This window comes from Urocitellus parryii, chromosome 15 (genome assembly GCF_045843805.1).
Source record: "Urocitellus parryii isolate mUroPar1 chromosome 15, mUroPar1.hap1, whole genome shotgun sequence".
Taxonomy (NCBI): Eukaryota; Metazoa; Chordata; class Mammalia; order Rodentia; family Sciuridae; genus Urocitellus; species Urocitellus parryii.
The window spans coordinates 17,270,130-17,287,808 of record NC_135545.1 but is presented as its reverse complement, the minus strand read 5'-3'; the positions used below and the strand labels follow the sequence as shown (position 1 = coordinate 17,287,808).

At 42.0% G+C, this 17,679-nt stretch overlaps 1 pseudogene; it reads right to left on the bottom strand.

Moving 5' to 3' along the window:
- Positions 1 to 1,260: 1,260 nt before the first annotated feature.
- Positions 1,261 to 9,979, bottom strand: LOC113184480 (histo-blood group ABO system transferase 1-like; annotated as a pseudogene).
- Positions 9,980 to 17,679: the final 7,700 nt, after the last annotated feature.

Below are 17,679 nucleotides of genomic sequence, written 5' to 3'. Positions count from 1 at the left end.
GCTAATGGTTTTTAGCACCTCTTATTTGCTGGTGACATTCACCCTTGGGCTGTGCAGAAGGGTGAATCTAGTTCCCCAAAAGTCCTGTTCCAATAGGGTAATTCACAATCAGAGGCTATCTAATGATATGTGCACATGGGGCCAATGTTGGAGAATAGAGGTAGTAGATAGGAATAGCTAAGATGTGGAACCCATAGATTTTGGAAGTATCCTTGGGCCAAAAGAGGAGAAGTAACAATCTGGCAAAATGTCAAGAAAGGAAAAAGAAAGATAGAAATGAGGTGTGGGCACTGATACTGGCACCAAAATAGTAGTGGAAAGTTTGAACACTACTAGGATGGGATGATTTGAACACAGACCCAATGATATGTCCTATAATCTGCTACTCAGCAGGGCCAGGGCTTCTCTGAACTCATTTGGTATATCTAGAATTATGTTCACTCTGAGAAAGACTCAGCTTTTCCTTCCACCCCACCCCCAGTTGAGCACTGTACCTATATGGTACAAATCCCATGGAACGATTGGTCAGATAAGTGTCCATAGTGACTCAGAGCAACAGACCACAAGGAAGAAAACCAAATATTACAAAAAGAACCACAGAGGATGATATAATAGTGATCCCATCAATGACTGAAATTCCTGGTACAGGAAGACACAGGAATATATCAGCCACAGGAAGGGAGCAGAATTGGTGGCATTGAGGTCACCTGGTCAGGAACAAGGAAAGGTGGGATCTCAGTCTTGTGAGACTCCTGATCCCCTTCTTTGTAAGGCTTTGGGGCAACAGGTATTGGGACTGCTTGGGAAGAAGATAGGGTAGTGCAATAGCTCAGCCCTATAAACAGTGAAACTACCCAGAAAACTGGAGAGGGAAGTAGTGTGAAAAGGATGACTCTGCCCCTGGGGGAAAAGAAGGAGCCTATCCCAAGGCATTGGGTGAGTGTGATAACCTTACCCAGAGAGACCATAAGTGCACAGTTCTCCAGCATCACATCACAGTATAGGAGTTTCTGAGCCTCATCAAGGAGACACCATTCTTCCCAGGAGAAGTACACAGCCACATCCTCAAAAGTCGTATCGTTCTGCCATGATTGGAACAGATGAAACCATGAACAACTTCTCTTCTGAGGTTCCCCAATTCCCCTTTCTAAATGTCCACCTCATGCTCATGCTCCCTTCAACTTCCACAACTTAAGAGGAGATATCAGACCCTAGTGCCAGTTGTACTCTTCTGTCTCATAGCCCCATTAGTCACTGTGCCTAGCCCTCAGCAACAACAAGCAGGTGGGCAGACAGCTGTCGTTTAATTTCTGGGCTGTCAGGCAGGGCTTCACCCACGATGACCAGGAAGTGACTGGGAAGTCCTACAGATGGTATCTCCAAACACAACCAAACTTGGGCTTATCCTTTATCTTTAATTCTCTAATAATAAGGCTTTGGGAAGTTCAGTTCATACCCCCCTCCATGCGCACATCAGTCTTTTGACTGTATGTCTCTCATAACTCCAGTTCCCACTGTTACTATTTCCCTGACCCATGCTGTAGATCTCTCCCTGGCCTTATCAAGTGTTACTTATCACATCATTCAGAGAGTACCTAGAAAATCTGGTCAGGCCCTGGTACTACCCCAGACCTCCAATGGTTCTACTGACAGGACAACTCTAAATCCTACTATGAAGACCTGACTTCTGGCTCTGTTTCTTGCATTAACCTGAACTATCTAGAATGATATTCAGACTTCAGATCCAAACCCCAGACCTGCCTGTCTAGTGACTATACCAGATGACCATGTTTGCCCTTGAATTAAACCAGCAGCTTGAGTAAAAAACTCCAGGGTCATCCACAAGTCTTGATGAGTCCATAAAGCTGTGGACAAGCCCCAGCCTCAGTATCATCTTCCCCGCATTATGCCTATACTTCTAAATCCATATGAATGTCGAATATTCCCTTAGAAACCTTGATTACCTGCCAGGCTATCCTTTCCCCACACCCACCCTTCATGGTCATTTCTCTCCCTCAGTTGTGCTTGTGAGGCCTACCATTCTCAACCAGGTGCCCAAGCAAGAGATCCAAGCCACCACCCTCCCCTTCTTGGGTCAACTTATAGTATTACCACCATGAACTGAAGATTCTTCCTCCAAATGTGATCCAAAGTCTCACCTCAGTCCACAAAATGTCCATTACCCTTTAGATGTCTCTACCCTGAACCACTATCAAGTGTTTCAGACCTTTGTGTCCAGCTGCCCACTTGACACCTTTCCTCTCATCTCTGGAATATCTCAAACTCTTAAGATGGCCAAAATAAAACTGCATGCCCTTCAAAATTATTTCTACTACCTATTTCCCCTTGCTTCTTTCATAAACCTTGGGGTAATCTCTGATCTCTTTTATTCTCTCATCCTCAACATTAGAAAATCTAACAGTCAAACCTACTTAGAAACCAGATCCAGAATCCAACTACTTTTCCCATTTCCAGATGTCACCAACAGTCACCTGTAATCTGCAGCAGCCTTATCCCTGGCTTCTCCTCCTTTAATCCTCAAGTCTATTCTCCAGCCACAGGGAGCCTTCTAGGACCTGGGTCACATCACATCATTGCTTGTATGCCTCTGTTCCTATTATTTCTAGAAAAAAAACACCCAACTTCTCTGTCATTCTAGGTCTGACTCCTATCCTCCTGTTCACCAGAAGGAAAGGAGACTGTGGCTGAACACTCATGAGTCACTGTCACCTTCAAGCATCTGTATCTGCTGATAACTGTGTGGGACAACCTTCCACACTTCCTTCCATTGTGCTAGACATAGAAACTGTTCCATATAAACCCCCTGTTCCAGGACCCTGGGCTTAACATTTTTCAGGAGTCCCTAGGCACAAGGACAAGGAGAGTGGCAAGCATAGGCCCAAGGTACCACACTCCCATAAAAGATATGTGTGTGTGTGTGTGTGTGTGTGCGTGCGCGCGCGTGCATGCGCATGTGTGTGCAGGGGGAGTTGGGGTGAATAAGGGCCAACTCACTTGTGTAGTGTCCATAAGCACTTCCATGGGTACTGGAACCTGTGGGAAGAGAGAGACCATAAGAAGCAGGCAAAATATAAGGGCTCAGGCCTTCAATGTATTTCTTCCCAGTTCTGGATCTGTTAGGCTAACTTTATTTTCCCTGCATCTCAGTCCTCAGTAATACCTCTTCTTTGTGACTTTGATCAACTCAATCTCCTTGTGTTACTATTGTCCTCACTCTTCTTCCAGACTCCTTCCTTTAAGTAGTTTTTGGAAAACTTTAAAACTCCTAACTCAGATGGTGTTTGTCCTTTGTTCCCATCTCTCTATGGCTCCAAACACCACTGGCATGAAGATACACCTCCTTGCTTGCCATTCCAGCTGTGACTTGACTTCTCTTCATACTCTGTTCCGCATAGACACAACATGAGCCCAAGGTTTTCCAAAAGCTCCTGGCTCAGCTGCTCCTCCAAGCCTTTGCACATACTGACTCATCTTTCTATATCACTCTTCACACTGGCTTTCAGAAATGGGTCATATCCCAAGACACTCCCAGCTACCACATGGTGCTGGACACTAGGGCCTAGGCTTCAGTGACCTGAACAGTCAGTCTACCATATTTAGAGCTTTAAAATACAAAAGGAGGTGGAAGTGGGTGACGGTCCAAAGGAACCAGTACCAACCCATGCCAGGGCCAACAGCAATGCCTCTACAATCTGGGCCCATGGTGGGTTGATGCCCACAAATGTGGTTGACCAGGCCTCTAGCCCTGCCCTGCCCTGACTGAGGTCACCGTGGGCAGCTTCTCAGAACCTCTAACTCACCTTTGTGCAATAGGAATGTTTCCTCTCTAATTTTCTGCCGCTGCCTTACCGTTACCAGTGCTCGGGCACTTGTGATCACGTGAACCAGCCTCAAAGCGACTGCCAAAAAAAGCAAAACCGGAAGTCCCACCCCTATTTTTCAGCAGCCAAAAATCAGACTGCTTTTTCTTGTCTTTTCATTGGATGAACGCTACTTCACTCCCAGGGCAGAGCATTCTGGGTAAGAGCCATGTAATTCCCACGACTACACCTACAGGTGGTGAAGGGGTACTGCACCCTAGAGACCTGAAGGATCCAGATTTCTGGACAGTGTTTATCACTGAAAGTGTTGAACACGAGTTCAGACTTCATCAAGCTCAGCATGCTTGCAGACTAAACATTATTTTTGTTGCTCCCAAAGGCTAAAAACCCAAATGGGATGATCATTCATAAAAAATCCAAATGGAGTGATTATTTTATTATATCACTGACACAGAAAGTGTGCCTGATTATAGCTGGAAACTGATAAACATTAACTTCTTGCTTTTCAAATGATTGTAGGCTGAACAGTGAATTTCTGTATGTTGGGTCAGGGATGAAAGGAAAAATCTCCAAAAAGACCCATGAAAGAGAAGACAGAAGAGGAATGTTGGGTTGTTCTGAAGCAAGTGACAAGGGTGACACTCAGCTTATTTGTATCTGACATTCAGAATATTTGTATCTGACCCAGTGAACAACACTATTTTTATCTATGAAGTATTTTTTTTCTTCTATATGCTGAGAGATTCAATTCCTTTTGGAAGTGTGACACCTAAATCAAACTGAGTTGTTGTGGTGTGAACTGATAAATACAATCAATAAAAGTATACGTTATAGGCTAAAGATTAGCAAAAAATATAGATTATAGATATAAGATTTTGATAAGTGAGATAAGAAAATTATAAATCAAGAACTGTCATAATCAGGCTAAGACTCCATTTTGCTGCCTTCTATAAAAAACTGTTACAAGAGCTGTTTCTGAGAAACTGAAAACTGTCTTCTTATAAAAATTGTCTTTTTGTGCTTTGTGCCCCACAAATTGTACCCTACTCAGGATGCAGTGGTGGTCATAGTGAGCTATATCCTGGGTGTGAATGCCTTTGTAGGGCTACATGACTTGAAAGTAGATTCTTACCCCGCCGACCCACACCCAAATTCAGGATGTGACTGTCTAGCACCTGCTTAAACCCAGGACTGTGGTCAACTGAAATGCAAAGCTAATGCTTTTTTTTTTTTTTTTTGCTTCTGTTTATCACTTGCTTGCTGACTGGAAAATTCCAGTCCTGCCAAGAGCCCACAGGTCCCACCTTTTAATGTTTTAATTTCTATGATTGACTAGCTTACATGATGATAAGCAAGTCACTGAGTTTGGGGTTGGGTTTTGTGCTTATATTCTTTTTGGATAGACCAGGAAGCTGCTCTCCTCCCATAGAGCTTGAGTCTCTGTGGTGGGTCACAATCCCTGGCCAGGTAAATAAAGCTATCTTTTGATTTTTTTTCTTCTTTTTTTTTAATTGATTGTTCCAAACATTACAGAGCTCTTGATAAATCATTTTTCATACATTTGACTCTATTGGGTTTTGAACTCCCATTATCTTTTGATTTGAATTCAGACTTGGAGTGCTTTCTGAGGCGTCTCCTCATAACAGAATGACTTCCCAAAAGCTATCTAAGGATGGGACAGTAGTTGAAGTGTTCACAGTTAGAGCATGTGTGCAAAGGGAGTACATAAACCCTGAGATAAATGTTTGAGACGTATATATTAATAATTGTTATGTCTTGTTGGTGTATGGTTCCCTTGAGCAGTATGTGGTGTCTTTCTTTATCCCTTTTGATTAACTTTGGCTTGAAGTCTACTTTATTTTATATGAGTATGATACCCCTGCTTGCTTCCGAGGTCCATGTGAGTGGTATGACTTTTCCCAACATTTCACCTTCAGTCTGTTTATGTCTTTTCCTATTAGATGAGTCTCCTGTAGGCAGCATATTGTTGGATCTGTTTTTTAAATCCAGTCTACTAGTCTATGTCTTTTGATTGGTGAGTTTAAGCCATTAACATTTAGGGTTACTATCGAGATATGGCTTGTATTTCCAGCCATATTTGTTTATTTTTGTTATTTAACTTGACTTGATTTTCCTCTTTGATTAGTTTTTCCTTTAGTGTACTACCTCCCACTATTGGTTTTCATTGTTATTTTTCATTTCCTCTTCATGAAATGTTTTGCCAAGGATGTTTTGAAGTGCCGGTTTTCTAGCTGCAAATTCTTTTAACTTTTATTTTGTCTGATGTTCTATCTTCTAAGTGGTCTACTCTGCTTGTGATACTCTCATTTGAGTTTTTAAAATTTGGTTTATCATTTCTTTCATTTCTAGGATTTCTGTTTGGTTGTTTTGTATCATCTCTATCTCCCTGTAGAGTTCATCTTTTCTTCTTGGATTTGTTTATGTAATTCATTGTCAAAGTGAGCTTTCATTGTCTGCATTTGTTGTCTAATGTCTTCCTTGAGACTCCAGAACATCTAAACTATGTATATCCTGAAATCTTTACCTGACATTCCTTCTGCTGTAGATGTTACCTCTTCTTTTTTTTTTTTTTTTTTTTTTTTAGAGAGAGAATTTTTAATATTTATTTTTTAGTTCTGGGCGGACACAACATCTTTGTTGGTATGTGGTGCTGAGGATCGAACCCGGGCCGCACGCATGCCAGGCAAGCGCGCTACCGCTTGAGCCACATCCCCAGCCCAGATGTTACCTCTTCTAATGTTGTATTGTCTTGTATTGTTTGTGGTCCTTTCTTTCCTTGTCTTTTCATGTTGCTCACGTTTCTTTCCAGCTTTGTGTGACTGTTTTGTTATTGTTTTCCCCCTAGAATGTAATGCATTCCACTATTGTCATGTATGCAATAAATAAATAAATAAAAGGTTTGAGACAAGAGGAAAGTTGTTAGAGTCTGGATCTGAAATGTCCCTCAAAGGCTCATGTGTTGAATGTTTGGTTCCTAGATAATGGTACTATTGGGGGGGGGTGTGGAAACTTTAAAAAGTGGGGCCTAGTTGGAATAGGTGGGTCACTGTGGCTGTGACATTGAAGGGTATATTTTGTCTCTGCCCCTTCCCTCTGCCCCCTCTGTCTTTCTTTGCTTCCTGGCTGCTGGGAGGTGAACAATCTCCTCTGCCACAAGCTTCTGCCACCATGATGTTCTTCCTCATCTCAGTACAAAAGCAATGGATCCAGTCAACTGTGGACTGAAACCTCTGAAACTATGGGAAAAAATAAATCTTTCTTCCTTTAAGCTGAATTTCTCAGGCCATGTCATAAGTCCCTGAGGGGCCAATGCATGAAACTCTGAGTGACACCAAAACTGCAATGGAGACCCTGGGAGTTAAAGATGGCAGGAGCGTGGAATGCCTGCCAAGGAAAGCTGAAGGCAAGGAGCAAAGCCAACCCAAGACAATGGCCACGTGGGCTTCAGTGGGCAAGTTTTCGGCAGTGCTGTCCAAGCACTCTGGAGCTCACATCATGCCACCATGTGCCCACATGCCAGACGTAGAGCTGTAGGATTTAATGTTTGCCCTGCTGAGTTTTGGTCTTGCTTTGGTCCAGTCCTTCCTTGGTATTCTCTTATTCCTTCCTTTGGGAACAGGAATGTTTATCTTGTGCCACTGTGTGTTGGCTGTAAAATTAAGATAATACACTAGGTGACAGGAAGTTGGGAAATCAGCTCAATGTTCAAAAACCATGTAGTCAGCAGAGATATTGGAAGTCAGAGCCCAGAAAAACAAGATCATTAAAATCAATCCACTGAGAACAGTGACCTATCCTGCTCCAAAACCAAATTAGGGACTTTCTCAGATGAGAGGAAGCAAATTCCAGTGGGTAATGGGCAAGCGCATGCATAGGCTAGTTACTAAAATACCCTACAGTAACCTCTGCCTTGTTAGCATGGTAAAAAATCACACCTCAGGGTGGAGTCCAAACATGATAACGAGACACAGTTTGCATGAGAGACATGATGAGGAAAAGCACAGGTGCAACTGAAACTCACCTCTACACATGATGACATCAAGAAGACAGGGTCCCTGTAGATGGATCCTGTAGATGGCATCAAAGCTTGTTGCATCTTTCCCCTTTGTTTGAGTCAGTCTGGGATTTCTGTCTTCTCTGTGCCATCTCCCTTGTGCTAAAGTTAAGGATAGAAAGCCTTGTTCCTGTGCTGCTCTGCCTATGTTTGACTCTTTCTGATAGCACAAGAAACCACGGAATCAGTAACAAAGAGGTGAGGAATGAGGTCTGAGTGTTTGTCGGAGGTCAGCTGATGCACCTGCCTGTGTCTCAGGTCAATCCTATTGAGGTCACATTCAGTTCCAGTCCTGCCATGGAGTCCAGCATCCTGGCTGCACCTGGGTATGGGCCAGGTGTTTTAAGATTGTACCCGAAGATTAGGGGGTATCAAAGGTAAACACAAATTAGAGATGAATCTCCATGCAAAAAGAGTAGATACTTCTTATTCAGGAAACCAAACAATAGAGAAGGGTGCAAACCCAAAGGGAGAGGGAGTGCAGGCCCTGGGCAATGGGACAAGTTTTGGAGGTCGTTAGGCTTCTTTCTTTGAAAGAAAACCTTGTAGGCCAGGCGAGGTGGTGCATGGCTGGCTGTGATCTCAGTTGTTCCGGAGGCTGAGGCAGGAAGGATGGCAAGTTCAAAGCCAGGCTCGGTTCACTTTTTTCATCCATCTTTGGGTGGTGGAAGATCATGAATTTGTGCCTAAACTGTGTAATGTGACCTCCCTAAATATGTGTGAGGGATGTGAGGGATGACAGGCCAGAGATCTATGGTGTTTTATATGACTAAATTGGGAGGCATTGGCAATTTTCCTCATCCATACAGATAGAAGAGGTGGACTTAAAATTGTTACATAAAACTGATTTCAAATTAGGATAGCATGCTAGGAGGAAGGCTAGGGCTGACCATGTTACCCTTCTCTGAACCTTTCTGGACACTTCCCTCATGAGCCCTCATAAAATGGTAATTCTTTTCCAAGACCACAAATCTTGCCCATTTTATGATGGTGGACAAGCCTGGCTTGTTCTGAAACAATACACTTTCCTCTGCTTTCACACACATGTACTCTGGGGAGAGGACTTTGGTGGGTTTGTGGTAAAGTAGGTACTTGTTTAGGTGGCTCTCATCATGCCTTATGGCCTCAATGTGATTGGCTTGATCCATCCTTATGGCCTGGTAACAGGCTTTGGTGAGCCTATAAACCTCTGTCACAGAGCCCCCCAGAAGGCCCCTGTGTAATACAAGTCCCCTTCATCCTCTAAAATACAGGCTTGTGACTGGGGGTTGTGTTCATAGTCAAAAAACCGCCTCTGAATGGGGAAGTAGCTAGGGCCAAACAAGGAGGAGAGGATCTCCACACCCACAAGGTCCCTGAATTTTATGTCCATATCTGCACAGACAAGATAATTCACCTCCCTGTGGAAGCGCTCCTGAGAATAATTACTGATCATTTCCATGCAGTGCATGAAGAAGTCCTGCCAGTGGGCATAGATAGCTCTGGACTTTGAGGATGACCATCTGCCTTTCTTCTTGGAGCAGGATTTGAGGAACATTGTTGGATTGGCCAGTGAAGACATAGTAGCTCACCCTGTGCCCCACCATGAAGTGTATCTCTGCAGTCTGCAGGAACACCTTCAAATAGTCTCTCTCTCTCTCTCTCTCTCTCTCTCTCTCTCTCTCTCTCTCTCTCTCTCTCTCTCTCTCTCTCTCTCTCTTATTGCAAACACAGTTAACCCAATGGTAGCATTCTGGTGTTGGAGTTGCTCATTCAGCATGTCATTGTTGAAAGTTCCCTCCCACACAATGGGGGCAAATCAAGAAGTCAAAACATGGACATCTGTCCTAGAGGGTCTTAGCACATTTGGCTGTGGAGATACCACTCTTGGTAATTTTATGACTCATGGATCATGACATTCTCTAACAACCATGCTTACCCCAGCTTGCATGCTTTTAAGGTTCTGGCTCTTTGGGTTCAAGTAATCATAACCAAAGAAGTCCAAGGCAAGAGCTATTAGGAAAAGAAATACCAGATGCACTAAGCAGCACGGCCAGTGTAGTATCCTCTGCAGCTCGGCCATGACCCCACTTCTGACTGTTGCAGCCTGGATTTCTCAGATGCTGTTAGCCACCTGCTTCTCCTTGACCATCTGCTCACAGCGGCTTCTTGGGTGAGATGAGGCAGAATATGTGGATCACAAGACACCCATGCCCCTGAGACTACCATAGTGCAAGGGGCACCTGACAGCAGTCTGGCCAGTGTCTCCCAGTGGGGCTGTCAGAACACTGGTAGATTCAGGTCTGGTTTGAGGTCATTTCCAAAAACCAGGCTGAGGACTCAGTTCACCTGCAAATAGAACTTCTGGGCCAGAGTATAGGAGAGAAGCCAGGGCTCCTGAAGCAGGCTGAGAGGCTGCTGAGCAGATGAAAGGCAGATTGTGATAAAAGCAGAAAAGGGCCTCATCAACTAGGCAGAGGGCTCGTGCTCTGGCCTGTCCTTGAAACTAGCTTTGAAACGTTTCCATTAGCACTAAGATTTTTGGAAATCCTGTAAGGTCAAGGGCAGACTGTCTTCAGTTTACATCTAGGCTGACATAGTCCATCATGTAAGAAGCCTGATCTGGGAGCCATGGTAGAAGAGACCATGGCTTTAGATCTAGGATTACTTTTCTTTATTCCCCTATTGGTCACACAAAATTTCACTGGGAATTTACTTACTAGGGCCTTGCATTGTGCTTAGAATTATGTGGATAAACTTAATTTGCTCCTCAAATACACGCATGCCCTTAAGTCCTAAGCAAGAGATATTGAACAATTACTGTGTTCCTCAATAACTTGGGCTTTACCTCCCCTGGGATAATGGGGCGTGGCTCCAGGAGTAGGTGTTACCTGGTGGGGTTGAGTTACACTCACCTGTTCCTTTGTAATCCTACCCTTTTGCCCTTTTGGGGATAGAATGTTCCCTGGAACCTCCCCTTGTGTGTCCCCTATATAAGAATAAAGAATTCCAGTGGCTCTCTCTCTCTATTTCCATGGATTCCTAAGGTCGGAGAGCCATCCCAGATTTTGAAAAGTTACTTCTGTGTGTTTGTGTGATTTCTTCACGGTTTTCTTAAGTCATTGGAACAGTCAGATTTTGGGAACCCAGCATTAGGTCGCCAGCTAGGACAGAGGGCAACACTGTGCATTGTCCTGTTGACTCCCCAGAACAAGACTGAGCATGTATGTTAAATGATCCTCATTGCATAAATGGAGAAATAGGCTCAAGGAGTTAGGTGGTTGGAGCATGACCATATAAAAGTCAGTAAGTGCCAAAGGCCAGTAGTAATCAGCCAGACCCCCAACGTGGAATCTTGATACACAGTATTCTGATATGCTGCCTCACTTGTGTATCCTTTGGGTTTCTTTTTTTTTTCTAAGTCAGATTTTTTTTTTGTCAATATGCGCCTTAGGTTTCCATGTCAGCTGATCCTCAGTCAGATCCCTCAAGATAGGGAAGGAAATCTAAGTCTTCATTAATTTCAGACTTACCATATTGTCCACAAACATATATCCTCCTTCCATAGATCTAGGCACTTCTAGGAATGTACCTCCTGGAAGATGAAACCTTTGACTTAGATCTTGTCCCACTGTATAACCAAAAAACATGTAAAAAGGAGTCCCACCGTAGATAGAGAGCACCTGTCTCTTGCACAATGCAGCTGCTCTGTCAAATCTTGTTTCTGCCTCCTGCAGAGGAAGGCAGCCGGAGACATGTTTTGTTTTTTTCCTGGAATTCTGAAAACTCATTAAGGAAGTTTTGAGCATGACATGACCTTTCCGGACATGCTCAAATGAATATGTTTTGATATGAATGAATATGTTTTGATAAGTGTGCTTTAAAGCACTGTCATTTTTACCTTTGTGGCCAGGGTTGTGACATTTTCATAACCAGTTGTGGGTATGAATATTAACATGATCACCCCTGATCAACATGCCAATGTAGTAGCAAAATACCATGATAACTGCTATGGTTTGGATATGTTTGGACTGCCCCTCAAGTGTCCATTTTGATCTGTGGCTTGATTTCTCAAGTGGCTCTGTTGGAAGGTGGGGCCTAGTGGGAGGTCCTTAGGTCATTGGGGGTGTGCTCTTGGAAATTCTCTTGCAACACCTTGAGTTCTAGGGAAAGGATTGTCATAAAAGGACCAAACCTGTTCCCAGATGTAATCTTATGGCTCCTATGTGTGTTCCCGCCATTGCTGTCTGTCATGAAGTGATATAGCTAAGGGATGGGCCCTCACCCCAGAGCTGATGTTATTTATGCCATTTGGACTTTGAATCTCCCAAACTGTGAATTAAAAATCCTCTTTACTTCATAAGTATCCTGCATCAGATACTTTGTAATGGTGATGAAAAGATGATTAATACAACAATCTATCATATTACAAATGCCAGTAAACTGAAGAATTGCTTTGGTGGGAAGATGATGTCAGAGAATAGAGCATACACTCAATATGACTGTGAATCTTCCTGTGTGTACCTGTGCTTCTGAGCCTCTGGTGCGTGTCTGGGGAGTCTACTCATCCCAAAGCAGTGGAGGGGAGAACTGATGGCCTTTCTCATTTAAAAAAGCCATGATCCCACAATCCCCTTCAAGGGCATGCCTGCAATAGTGTCATCCTGGGGACCAAGTCTTCCACACGCACCTTGGAAGCTAGTGGAGGATATTCAAGATCCAAACCAGAGCACTGGGTACAATTTTATTTTATTTTTTTTCATGTAGAGATCCAATTTCCCCAGCACCATTTGTTGAAAGGTTGTTTTTTTTCCTGTTGAATGCTCTTTATATTCTTTTTGAAGATCATACTTGGAGCTGGGCATAGTGGCACACACCTGTAATCCCAAGGGCTCAGGAGGCTGAGGAAGGAGGATCAAAAGTTAAAAGCCAACCTCAGTAACTTAGTGAGGCTCTAAGCAACTTGGAGAGACCCTGTCTCAAAATATAAAAAGGGCTGGGGATGTGGCTCAGTGGTTGGAGTGTGCTGGGTTCCATCCCTGGTGTCCCCTCCCCACCAGAAAACATTTGTGGGATTGTTCCCAGGTTCTCAATTCTACCTCATCTGTCTATTTGTCTTTATATCAGCACCACACTCTTTCATAAGTTTGAAATTGGAATGGGTGAGACCTCCAACGTTATTTTTTTTTCCAAACCTGTTTTGGCTATTAGGGGTTCCTTGAGATTTCATATGAATTTTAGAGTAATTTTTCTATTTTGGCAAAAAAATGTGGTTGAAGATTTTGATAGAGATGCATTGAATGGATATATATATATATTTAATGGAGATATATATATATATATATATATATATATATATATTTGCATTTATGTGTTTTCTTTAAGCAAGGTTTATACATTTCACTATATGAGTCTTTTGCATCATTTAAGTATTTTTTGTTGCTATGGTAAGTAGTTGTTTTCTTATATAACACAGTGAATTTTACATTGTTAGTATTTAGTAATGCAACTGATTTTATGTTTTGATTTCATATCATGCAACTTTTTATTAGTTCATTTTAGTTAGACATAATACTAGGGTGCATTTGGGTATAATTATGCAAGCATGGAATATAATTTGCTCTAATCCAGTGTCCAGTCCTTCTCCTCTCTCTCCTCTTCTTTCTCCCACTGTTCCCTTACCTTTACTGATCTTTATTCTGTTTATTTATAGTTTTTAAAAAATTAGTGCTGTGGTGGTTTAGATGTGAGGTGTCCCCTAAAAGCTCAAGTGAATGCAAGAAGGTTCAGAGGAGAAATGATTGGGTTGTAAGAGTCTTAACCCAATCAGTGAACTAATCCCCTGATGGGGCTGAGAACTCACCTAGCATGTGCGAGGTCCTGGGTTTGATCCTCAGGATTACATAAAAATAAAACAAAGCTTAATCTCCTGATGGGGATTAACTGTGGTAACTGAAGTGGTGGGGTGTGGCTGGAGGAGGTGGGAATTGGGGGCATGGCTTTGGGGGTATATATTTGTATCTGGCAAGTGGAGTCTCTCTCTGCTTCCTGATCACCATGATGTGAGCTGCTTCCCTCTGCCACACTCTTCCACCATGATGTCCTGTCTCACCTCAAGCGCTGAGGAATAGAGCCAGCCTTCTGTAGATTAAGACCTCTGAAAATATCGTGAGCACTCAGATAAACTTTTCCTTCTGTGAAGTTGTTCTGGTTGGGTCTTTAAGTCACCGCAGTGAAAGAGCTGACTGAAGCAAGTGCTTTGTGGAAAACCTGAAGGTGAGATTCGCTGTGGTATATTCATATATGGACATGGAAAAGTGAGGTCAGATTCATTCCAGGCTTCTTTCCTTTTTCCATTCCTCCTCCTTCCCCTTAGTCCCTTCTTCTAATCCACTGACCTCTTTCTTCTTTTCATGGAATTCCCTCTCCATATTTTCTTTTTCCTTTCCCTGCACCCCTTATTTTGGTCCAATTTCCACAGATCGAGAAAACCTTTGACCTTTAACTTTCTGTGTCTGGCCTATTTCACTTAGCATGATTGTCTCCAGTTCTATCCATTTATTGGCAAATGCCATAATTTCATTCTTCTTTATGCCTGAGTAATACTCCATTGTTTACATATGCCACATTTTCTTTATCCATTCATTTGTTGACAGGCACCTAGGCTAATTCCATAGCGTGGCTATTGTGAATTACATTGCTAAAACATTGATGTGCCTGTGTCACTGTAGTATGCTGATTTTAAGTCCTTCGGGCATATACCAAAGAGTGGGATAACTGGGTCAAATGGTGGTACCATTCCAAGTTTTCTGTGGACTCTCCATCCTGCTTTCCAGAGTGGTTGCACTAATTTTCATGAAAATTTTCTGCATTTGTATATTGCTTCTAACAGGATTATTGTGTGTAGAATCATTATTTGTCATATAAGATCACACCATCTATAAGTAGCAATAAGTTTTTCTTTCCAAATTGGATGTTTTTTTAAAAAAATTTTCTTTCCTAGTTGCTCTTGCTAGGATGTCCATAGTTGGCAAGAGGTGTTGTCAGTGGGCATACTTACCTTATTTTTACATTTTAGAGGAAGAGCTTTATACAATAAACATATATGAGGAAACAAATATCTCTAATAATGGTGACCATACAAACAAACATAAAAGCCAGTTTTAGTGCATTTTTAACTTAGAAGTCCACTTTTTAAATTTCTTACATAATATAAAGTCAAATGCATAAAATAAATTGAAAACACACATTTCAGGGCACACAATGTATAAATGTGTAACCATAAAAGTAAAATAAAAGGGGGAGGAGCTATATAGTAAATATTTACATGCCACTGGAGTTAACTTGTACTAAATTCAAACTAAATTATAAATTTAGGATGTTAAATGTAATTCCCATGTAAACCACAAGGAAATGAGACCAGAATAAAAGCAGTTCATTAAAAAAAAATCAATGAAACACACACAAAAAAAGGCAGACCTGGAGGAAAAGAAAAACAAAAGAGGTACAGGGCATACAGAAAACAAATAGAAAAATGGTAGAGCTCTTCCTTATCAGTAATCAGTTGAAATTTAAATGAATTAAACCCTTCAGTTCAAATGCAAACTGGAAGAATGGATTTAATAATTTTAAAAAACCCCAAAATATAACTACACACTATCTAAAAGAGACTCATTTAGATCCAAAGACACAGACTGAAAGTGAGAATATGGGAAAAATCACCTGATAAATATAGTAACCGAATGGGAGCTGGGGTAGCTCTACTAATGTCACCTAAATACACTCTAGTTCAAAAACTGTTATAAAAGCAAAGGAAAGACATTGAATACTGAAGAAAGAATCAGTTTATCAAGAAGATATAACAATTATAAAAAGATATTGTCTATTTCAGCCAACTCATGGGGTTTGTCTCAAGAATGCAAAGTTGGGGGCTGGGATTGTAGCTCAGTGGTCGAGCGCTTGCCTAGCCTGTGTGTGAAGCACTGGGTTCGATTCTCAGCACCACATATAAATAAATAAATAAAGATCCCTCAAAAAAATAAAGAATGCAATGTTGGTTTAAATACTCAAAAATTAATATAATACATTGAATTATCACCCTGTGCTCTATAAATATTTATTATTATAAATAATAATTTATATCTGCCCACACCAGCCTGGACAGGATCCAGGCTCACAGTAGGCCCTGGACCATCCCTCCACAGGCAGGCACCCGCCAGAGTCCAGCCTCTGGCACAGGACTGCCTCTTCGGACCAGCAGACTACTGCAGAAGCCCAGGCCCGGCCCAGATCCACCCACACGGACTTGCTCAGGACCCAGATCCAGGGTAGGTTCAAGTTTATCCCCCTGCCCCCACCTGGGAGCCCAAGCCTAACCCACTTCCATCTTGGGACACTGCAGTCATTGCCATAGCCTTCCCCACACAGTAGCCCGTAACTTTTTGACAACAGACAAGGCCTAGAAGCAGCTGCATCTCAGAGCAGGAATCCCAAAGGGAGTGTGAAGCCCACCCTTCAGCCCCATCTCTGTAAGACATTGCTTCCATCTTGGGGCACCTCAACTATTATCTTGAGTTACCTCGGCTATTGCCGCCACCACCTTTAGATGCAGTACCATACATTGAGGGACACCAGTAGGGTCTGTAACCCCAACATCAAGATGAGGTACAATCTGCATGGGTACTACAAGAATATAGGGAAGAGACTGTAATGTCTCAGATCCACACTGCAAGAAAGGAAGTCACATAGACAACATGAAAACACAAGGGAGGAAAGTGCCTGAAACAAACCAGGATACAATAACAGAACCCATCGACAGTGAAGTTGATAAAATATCAGAAAAGGAGTTCATAAGGTTCATAATTAAAATGATCTGTGAATTAAAGAATGACCTAAATGAGCAAAAACAGGCAAAAATCGATCACTCCAACAATGAGATAAGAGAGCAAATTCAGATAGCAAAAGATTACTTCAAGAGAGAGATAGAAATTCTGGAAAAAAACAGTCAGAAATCATTGAAATGAAGGATACAAGAAATCAAATAAAAAACTCAATAGAAATCATCACCAACAGACTAGATCAATTGGAAGACAGAACATCAGATAATGAAGACAAAGTATACAACCTGGAAAATAAAGTTGATCACACAGTGAAGATAGTAAGAAACCATGAACAGAACATCCAAGAATTATGGGATAGTATCAAAAGACCAAATCTAAGAGTTATTGGGATAGAGGAAGGCACAGAGTTTCAAACCAAAGGAATGCACAATCTCTTCAATGAGATAATATCAGAAAATTTCCCAAACATGAAGAATGAATCGGCAAATCAGATACAAGAGGCTTACAGGACACCAAGTGTACAAAATTACAACAGATCGACACTAAGGCATATTATAATGAAAATGTCTAGCATATAGAATAAGGACAGAATCCTAAAGGCCACAAGAGAAAGGAAGCAGATCACATATGGGGGAGACCAATTGGTATCTCAGCAGACTTTTCAATGCAGACCCTCAAAGCCAGGAGATCCTGGAACAACATATACCAAACTCTGAAAGAAAATGGATGCCAACCAAGGATCTTATATCTAGCAAAACTAAGCTTTAGATTTGATGATGAAATAAAAATCTTCCATGATAAACAAAAGTTAAATGAATTTACAACTAGAAAGCCTGCACTACAGAACATCCTCAGCAAAATATTCCATGAAGAGGAAATGAAAAACAACAATGAAAATCAGTAGAGGGAGGTATTACACTAAAGGAATATCTAATCAGAGGAG